The following is an 8104-nucleotide window of genomic DNA, read 5'->3' on the forward strand; positions in this document are numbered from 1 at the left end:
ACAGGAAGCCTTACATTTTTCTTCTCTCTGTTATGGGCCAAGACAATGTTTCATTCAAGTATCACACACTTATTTCCCCCCAGACTCTCTGTCTATTTAATGCAAAGGATGGACTGTTCTCAATGAAAAAACACTTAATGAAAATAGATCAAAATGCTTAACCATTTAAATATGTAGTCTCATGGCTTATTTACAAGGTGCTATCAAAAATCTGTTCTGAAGGCAGAATGAGTTTCATAAGGACTTATTTCCACAAGGTTCATCAACATAACACGTATTTTACAACAAACAGTTCTCAGTTAAACAACAAAAAGAAAAAAACAAGCAACAAATTAATAATTCAGAAAATAGAAGTGTGTGTTACAACTTACACCCAAGTCACAAAAGCCATATTCTCTCCTTCAGCAACACTCTGCCCATCAACTTTAGCTGCCACAATGGAGGAAGGGATTCTGCAGGGAGCTGCTCTCTTTGTGACACAGCCTCAATTCACCCTCTGAGGATGGACACCCTTGGAAAAAATGGAAAATAGTATTAGTGCTCCTGCAGTTCAGAACTGCATAACTGTGTACGCACATGCACACGTGTAATTCCTCCAGAAGTTATATAATAATGACAGCCTTCAGCACTAGGCATTCAGCAGTCCTGTTTCCAAGTTTCCTGGTCTCCCCCGGTCCCACTGCCTCCTTCCTCCCTCACAGTGTTGACACCCATCTGCCATCTGCACAAGGCTCCTTTCCCCCTGAAAGGAGGTTTTCTTTTCCTCTTTTCCATTTACATGTCCTTGAATCAATATTTTCATGTCCTGTGCCAGGCACTGCAGCAGCTCTCGGCCATGGTGAGGACACATGAACCCCACACCACCTCCAGAAGGGACTTGATCAGCCTGGCTGTGCTGATGGGACATGGCTGCTGGAAAGTGGTAGAAGCACACACATCACACACGTAGTAGCATCGGAGAAATTAACTGCCAGCTGTCACAAGTCTGACCATCTGCAAACAGGTTTTCAGACACACAAGCATGGGTACGTTTATAAAGGAACAACCACAGGAACCACCTTCTGTGCCACAGATACCCTATTTTGTCTTTGCTCACAGAGGAGGTGGGTAAAAAATACACATATTTCTACAAAGAAAAATGGATAAAATCCTACAGAAGTTTCAGCTTTCAATCTATCTAGTTATGTTTATTACCTACTACCATTCCTTTCTCTCTCCCCCCTTCCTGTCACCCCCACATAAAGAATAAAACCTTTAGTGTGGAAAACTACAAACAAATTAAACTTTGGAGAATTTAAAGCCATTGAAAACAACTTTTTATAATGCAAATTGCCAAGCATCCTTAGCTATACCCATTTCTATTTGAGCTGCCAGTAATAACTCGCTGTGAAGAGTCAGAACAACAAGGAGAAGGCATGCAGACCCTGCAGTGGTAGGACCAGTTAGCACTGGCTGTACAGCATTTGGGAAATGCATTAATCAAGAAGTTCCAGCCCTATGGTCTGTGGAGAACTTGCCTGTCAATTCACAAAGAACTTCTTGGTTACATGATGCTGGATCATTTCCAATGGCTAAATTGCATTAAAAGACAAATCAGACTTCCTAACATTTGTCTCACTGTACACAGGCCACCACAGAAAGACATGTAAGAGCAATTGCTTAGAGGAAGGGAAAGCTGGTGTCCTCACAGAAAGAGAAGTAAGTCTGCAAGACGAGGTCTCTCAGAGGATACAGTCTGTGCTGTGGAGGGGAGCCTTGCACTGGCCCATCAAAGTCGCTGGTATTTGTGGAATACTTATAGATGAGGAGTTCTTCTTTACACCCACCTGCCTCCCCCCAGCCTTTCAGCCAGTTTTTCACTGCATTTCCTGTGAACCCAAGGCCTTATTAATTTCTGTGGGAGTCTTCCACATGCATCAAGAAAGCTGCTTCTTTCTCATCTGCAATAAAAAAAAAAGTTCCATTCAGGTCTTGCTCAATTTCACCTGAAAAACATCTCCAAGAAAAAGATTGCATCAAAGGAAGCGAGTCCCTCCTTCACATCATTTAGACCATTCAGCATATTCATTGCTGTTGCAGTACAGGCGTTTTATTGCAGACATAGACAAGAGAGAAAGGGAAACAAAAAAGCAGAACTAGCTATCATCCACATCTATGCACAGCAGAGTACATGGTAGAGCTGAGGCAGTGAGGCAGGCAAACAAAAGAGCAGTAACTCCTCAGGCTCTCTCATAAGACAACAACACGTAAGCACTCCACAATGTTAGGACTTCTAAAACCAAGATGAAATGGATGAAATTATTTTCTATCATCATTTACAACACTGTCTTTTGCTGTATACCTTGCAATTTCTATATGAATAAGGCTCATCTATATCAGTGTTTATTCAAGTTACAGTGGGCCTTTCTGTGTTTAGAGGATCTTTGGAGGTTTTTTCAGCCATGGAAAATGAGAAGGAGGATCTGTGTTCTTCCTCTTTGAAATGTATCTGCCAGGGACGGTCAGAAAAATAAGAAGAAAGAACAGCCATTATTGCAATGCAGCTGAATGAGCTTGACTAAGGAAATTTTAATACTTGGCATTGCCCAAATGGAAAAAAATGTCCAAACACATAAATACGCACCCACAGAAAATTAATATCATATATATTAATGATTTAATATTTTAAATACACATATTCATACATAAGCTTATATTCACATACATATGCTATAAAAATTTCAGCACTCTGATTTTGAATACATTATTATTACATATTACATATGGTATCATAATTTACCTTACAAAACCAGATTCCTGTACCTGAATTCATTCCAATGTTGCAGTATTTATCAAATACTACTTTTAGAAATAATTATTGAAGATATCATAATGTGAGTATACATTTTTGTTACTAAAGGAATAAAGGACTTTCTACTTAGATGATTAAAACATTTTTGTACTAGTAAGACTCATGCTTAAAAATTTTGAGCAAGCAGTTGCTATTTTTATATTCAGTAAATAAAGAATAATGTTTTCAAGAGGCTGAGAGTGGATAAGAAATTTATTAACACCTTCTGAATCCCAGGAAAAAAAAGAACCAACCAACCAACCGAACATTAAGAACACACAGGTACAGTCAAACATCCAAAATCTGTCAACCTAGAAAAAAAGGAGAGTATAGTCACATGGCTAATCAGCAATCAAATGCCCAGTACTGGTGTTTCAGACAAGGATGTGATACCCATTGAATTCAGAGTGAGGGTTCCTCAGCAGTTAGATGTTTCTCCTTTTCAGCTAAGAACCATCTTCAGTGGCTTATGAAAATTAAAAACAAAGGCAACATGTTATTTATTTATTTATTCTCAATAAAACCCTCATCTGCTTGCTGGTTACAAACCGGAAATCCTACAATATTCACATGGCTTGCACAGGAGCAGGCTTGCTTTTCTCCTCTACATGGCAGTGAGGAAGTACAATTCGGACACCAAAGGCATATGTCAGAAATTGTGGGTTTGGCTCTGTTTCCAAGTCTATCTTCAAACTGAGCATAACTGAAGGCCAAATTGAAGTCTTGATTAGATTGCCATAGGTTAAAAGCTTTATATATCATGTTTGTACTATTATTGTTATTTTTAAACAGTTCTTTTTTTCTGGTTGAAAGCAGGGGTTGAAAGATTTCCTCTGAAACATTTTTTAACATCTCAAGGTCTGGGTTCATCTTATCTAATTATTTCAGACACTTGCCTAAAGCACTGAGTACTCTACTTTTAGTCAGTGAAAATTACCTACCTTTTAGTCATTCTGAAAGATCTTCTGTCAACTGCAGAGAAACCCTTGTGTGACTAGACTTAGTTCAGCCATCACAGTTTGGGTGGGATGAAACCAAAGTCAAGATTTTATGTTAAGGTTTCCAGCTTTTTGTATTCCTAATAAACTTGAGTTTGAACTAAAAGATGAAGAAAATCACAACTGTTGGGAATTTTCATGCTTATTTTGTCAACATAAAACAAGGACAAACTTTAAGAAGAGTTTACCTCTGATGACATCTAACTAGATATAATATTTCAATAAGACCATCTTCATTGCAAATAACTAATCCTAGCTTTTCAATCAACTTTCTTGGCTCAGCAGCTTAGAGCAGAATATGGTGCCATTAGTCATATTTTATTCCAGGCCACCTTGTGTGTCTTTTTGTGAGAGATCCTCTAGAAATTACAAGGTGCAACTGAGAAATCATCTGATTACACTGTAAACCATAATACATGTCCATTAGAGTAGGTAAGGCTGGTAGGATCCAGATGGATTGACATACTAACCAAAGACTTAACAACAGCTCTTATAGTGTGAGTGCTTCAGAGAATCATAGAATAATTTGGGTTGGAAGGGACCTTCAAAGGTGCAATGAGCAGGGACATCTTCAGCTATATCACAGGTTGCCCAGAACCACATCCAGTCTGGCCTCCAATGGCCCCAGAGATGGTATTTCCACCACCTCTCTGTGCAACCTGTTCCAGTATATTACCACCCTCATTGTAAAGATTTTTTTTCCTCACATCCGAACTGAGTATCTCCTTTCTTAGTTTAAAACCATTGTCCCTTGTGAAAAAAGCCACAACTCTCATTTTGTAGAGCTGAATAAAAAAAGCTGGTTCTGTAAACAACAGCAGAATAACAAAAGAAAGTGGAAGGAAATTAAGTAGTTTGCTGGATCTGGAAGAAATGTTTCATAAAGAAGCTGGGATTCATGCTAATTTTTGCTTCAAGATGTTTTGAGTTTGACAGCAGCCACTTTCTTGATCACGGAATGAAAAAATTAGCATTTGCTGATTACATAACACTCCTAGTCTCAAAGGCAAACACAGAAGTTATACACCGTCTTTTCTTCTGTATGCAGCTATTCTCTATGAGTGTGACTTGGCCATCTCAGAGGCAATAGCCCACCAGTTGTTTCTTTGCCCTCGTCCCTGGACCAGATGGTGATGGGGACACATGGCACTGTGCTGGCCATCTCACAGGCCCATGGCTCTCAGGGAAAGGTAGGAATACAATTGCAAGAGGCAACTGTATGGGAGGAGGTGGTTAAGGGGTGCCACAAAGATATGTGGTTGCAGAAGCAGCGTGAGTGTGGAGGTGGGCAGCACAGCCAGGGCTCTCCCAAGCACCATCACCAATGAGATTGCCTCTCACAGCACAGACTGAGAACTTTGGGCTGCTCACTGTTATGACCTTCTCATACCCATTTCCCTTCAAATACCTTGTGATCCTACAGTGTTTCTGCAGTCATGCATTCTTTTTTCTTGCTGTCTTTTGCAGCACCTCATTCCTACCCCCAATCCTGACTCCCCGATTAGGCTTACCACTCTAGTTACACCCACAGTGTTTGTTTTCTCTCTTCTTGTCTGTTCATGCATTCTCTTGGGATTACATTTTCACCTCAACTAAACAAAACTATATGTAAACCCAGAAAAAGAATAAGTTTAAGTGCTGTCACCAGACTGGTTGTTTCCATGTTCCCTTCCTATGCTTGTGCCAAAGAATGTCCCATGTTAGATACATGTATTCCCTTTGTACTTCTACTGTAAAAGGGGGCCGTTCTCAGACAAGCATTCTTCTTTGATAACCCGATATGTTAATTGTAACTGTTAAAGTGTTGTGGTTTAAACCCAGTCAGGTAACTCGTTCACTCACTCCCCCCCTTCTTTCCCTCCCCCTACTCCCGGAGGGACGGAGAGGAGAATCAAAAAGAATGCAACTCCCACGGGTTGAGATAAGAACAGTTTAGTAACTAAGGTATAACACAAATCACTGCTGCTACCACTAATAATAACAATGATAAAGGAAATAACAAGGGAAGAGAATACAACATCTCACCACCAGCCAACCGATAACTCGCCCCCCCAGCCCGACCAAGCTCTGACCCATACCTCCTCCAACCCTGCCGTCTCCCAGCCCTTCCAGCTAACTCCCAGTTACCTCCTGGGCATGACGTGCTGTGGTATGGAATACCTCTTTGGCTAGTTTGGGTCAGGTGTCCTGTTTCTGCTTCCTTCTGGCTTCCCTTCCTCCCTGGCAGAGCATGAGGCTCACAAAGTCCTTGGCCAAACCAAAACATCATTGTTATCAGCTCTGTTCCCAGGCCAAAAGTCAAAACACTGCACTGCACCAGCTACCAAGAAGGAGAAACATGACTGCTACTGCTGAACCCAGGACATAAAGAGACAGCCAACTTAAAAATGCATCCACTCAGAAGTTTCTTTTCATAAGCTAGTTGAAAAAATGCTGTGTATTTGCTGTCCATACAGATATTCTCACAGCAATTTTTCCGTCATTGCAGTAGACTTTTGGTACATAGCCTTAGATCTTTGCTTTGGATTTGTAACAGTATGTACTGGGAGATGACTTAGCCAATGGCATTCTTTAAAGCCTATTAGAGCAACGAGCTCTAACCATGACTTGCACAGGTCTTCCAGCTACTGGGAATAGGACTGTCCGGGGACATTACAGAGTCCACAGCACAGATTGGACACACCTGATTACCTAGACTTAGGCATAACAAGGTACTGGCCTTGGGAAAGTGACCTGTATCAAACCTTCTCAAGCTGTTTTGCCTATTTGTTCAACAGAATCCCTTATGCTTCTCTGTGCAGGGATATTCAAGTTTCATAAAAAGTCACTCCCTGCCTTCTTGAGCTGTCAGAGGATCCCATCAGTAGGTGTAGCAAGCAAATGCAAAGCAAGGTGTATGCTTGAGAGCCTTAGTTTTATAGCTGTAATATTTTTTCACAGAAGCAATGACTAAAGTGGAAGGAGAAATTATTCCAGATTCAGTTCCAATTCCGATCTACAGCAAAACTAATCAATTTAAGCTGATAGAATTCTTTAATCTATCTTCACATCCTGCTTCCCTTCAACTAACCAAATTTAGGCTAAAATAAAGAAAGGTGGGAGGGGGAAAAATCCAGTCATTTAAATTAATGTAAATTACAAAAAAAAACCCTGAAATTATTGATGAAATTATTGATAAAATTATTGATGTTTTAAATGATCCATTTCCAGATCTCTTTCAGTGGTTCTGTGGAAAGAAGTAGAAAACATGGAACTCGTTAGTCATCACGATCATAAAGCTTATTTAAAGCAATTCCATTTGCTTATTATTGTTGATTTTTATGAAAAGAAGCTCAAAAAAGTTCAACTGATGCCTGATATTGGAGTGAAACTTTAAAACACATTTTGACTTTTTAAGGATTAGGTTTGCCATTCCCTGACAGAGACAGACAGACAGACAGACACTCTGAGAAATGGCAACTGGAGAAAGAAACTAAAGCACAAAACCACAATACTTTCTATGTGAGAAGTCATAAGGGAGCTTCCTTATTTTGGTCAGTTCCTCTTCCTTCTTTCTCACTGAGACACACATATGCACAGTATACACGCCTCCACAGATGGCTCCAGAGCCTGTAATCCCCTGTTGAAAAAACTTTCTCCACATTTTAATGAGCCCAATTCTCTTTGAAATGAAAGAGATTAAATAAAAATTCCAGCACAGCAGAGCAGGCAAGTATAAGGCAAGAATGAAGGGCCAGGGTGGGATTGTGGTAAATAAGATTAAAGTCTTTCATATACAAAACAAGAAACCTCAAGAAAAGAAATTATGTCAACAAGAAAGGGAGGAAAAGTCCTGCAATAGGAAGCAATTAGTCTGGTGAGATCAATAGAATCCATCCAATACAGCTGCAGCACTCCAACTGAAGTTTTGAGACTGTTTCTACAAGAAAAAGACAGCGAGCTGCCTGAAAGCTTCCCACCAGCTGGATCAGAGGCCCAAGTAACTCCAAGCACTGGAAAGTGCTCAAAACCCCAAAACTCCCGAGCAACAGTTCTTCCTCATTTGAGAGAAAATCTTTTCTAGTCATTAATTTGTCACTGGGTACATATAACTGAACATATCAGTGGGATATCAGACATATCAGTGAATCAACTGAGATTTAAAATGAAGCAAAGAAAATGTTCGGAAGACAACATACGCAAACATCTGCAAAACAGAGCAGGAAGGATGGCCTCTGTAGATGGCTACTGGAAAGTATAACAAATGTCAGTGTCTGTGTGCAAATATAATCACCTA

General features: G+C 40.1%; 1 long non-coding RNA gene across 1 annotated transcript; it reads right to left on the reverse strand.

Moving 5' to 3' along the window:
- Positions 1-1876: 1876 nt before the first annotated feature.
- On the reverse strand, positions 1877-5195 carry LOC134158332 (uncharacterized). Its single transcript, XR_009962725.1, has 3 exons — positions 4098-5195; positions 3772-3792; positions 1877-2488 (listed from the first exon to the last, which is right to left on the reverse strand). It is a non-coding gene; the product is annotated as an uncharacterized LOC134158332 (long non-coding RNA).
- Positions 5196-8104: the final 2909 nt, after the last annotated feature.

The sequence above is a fragment of the Pezoporus occidentalis genome, unplaced genomic scaffold (genome assembly GCF_034315485.1).
Source record: "Pezoporus occidentalis ecotype Australia unplaced genomic scaffold, CSIRO_AGI_Poc_V1 ctg13, whole genome shotgun sequence".
Lineage (NCBI taxonomy): Eukaryota > Metazoa > Chordata > Aves > Psittaciformes > Psittacidae > Pezoporus > Pezoporus occidentalis.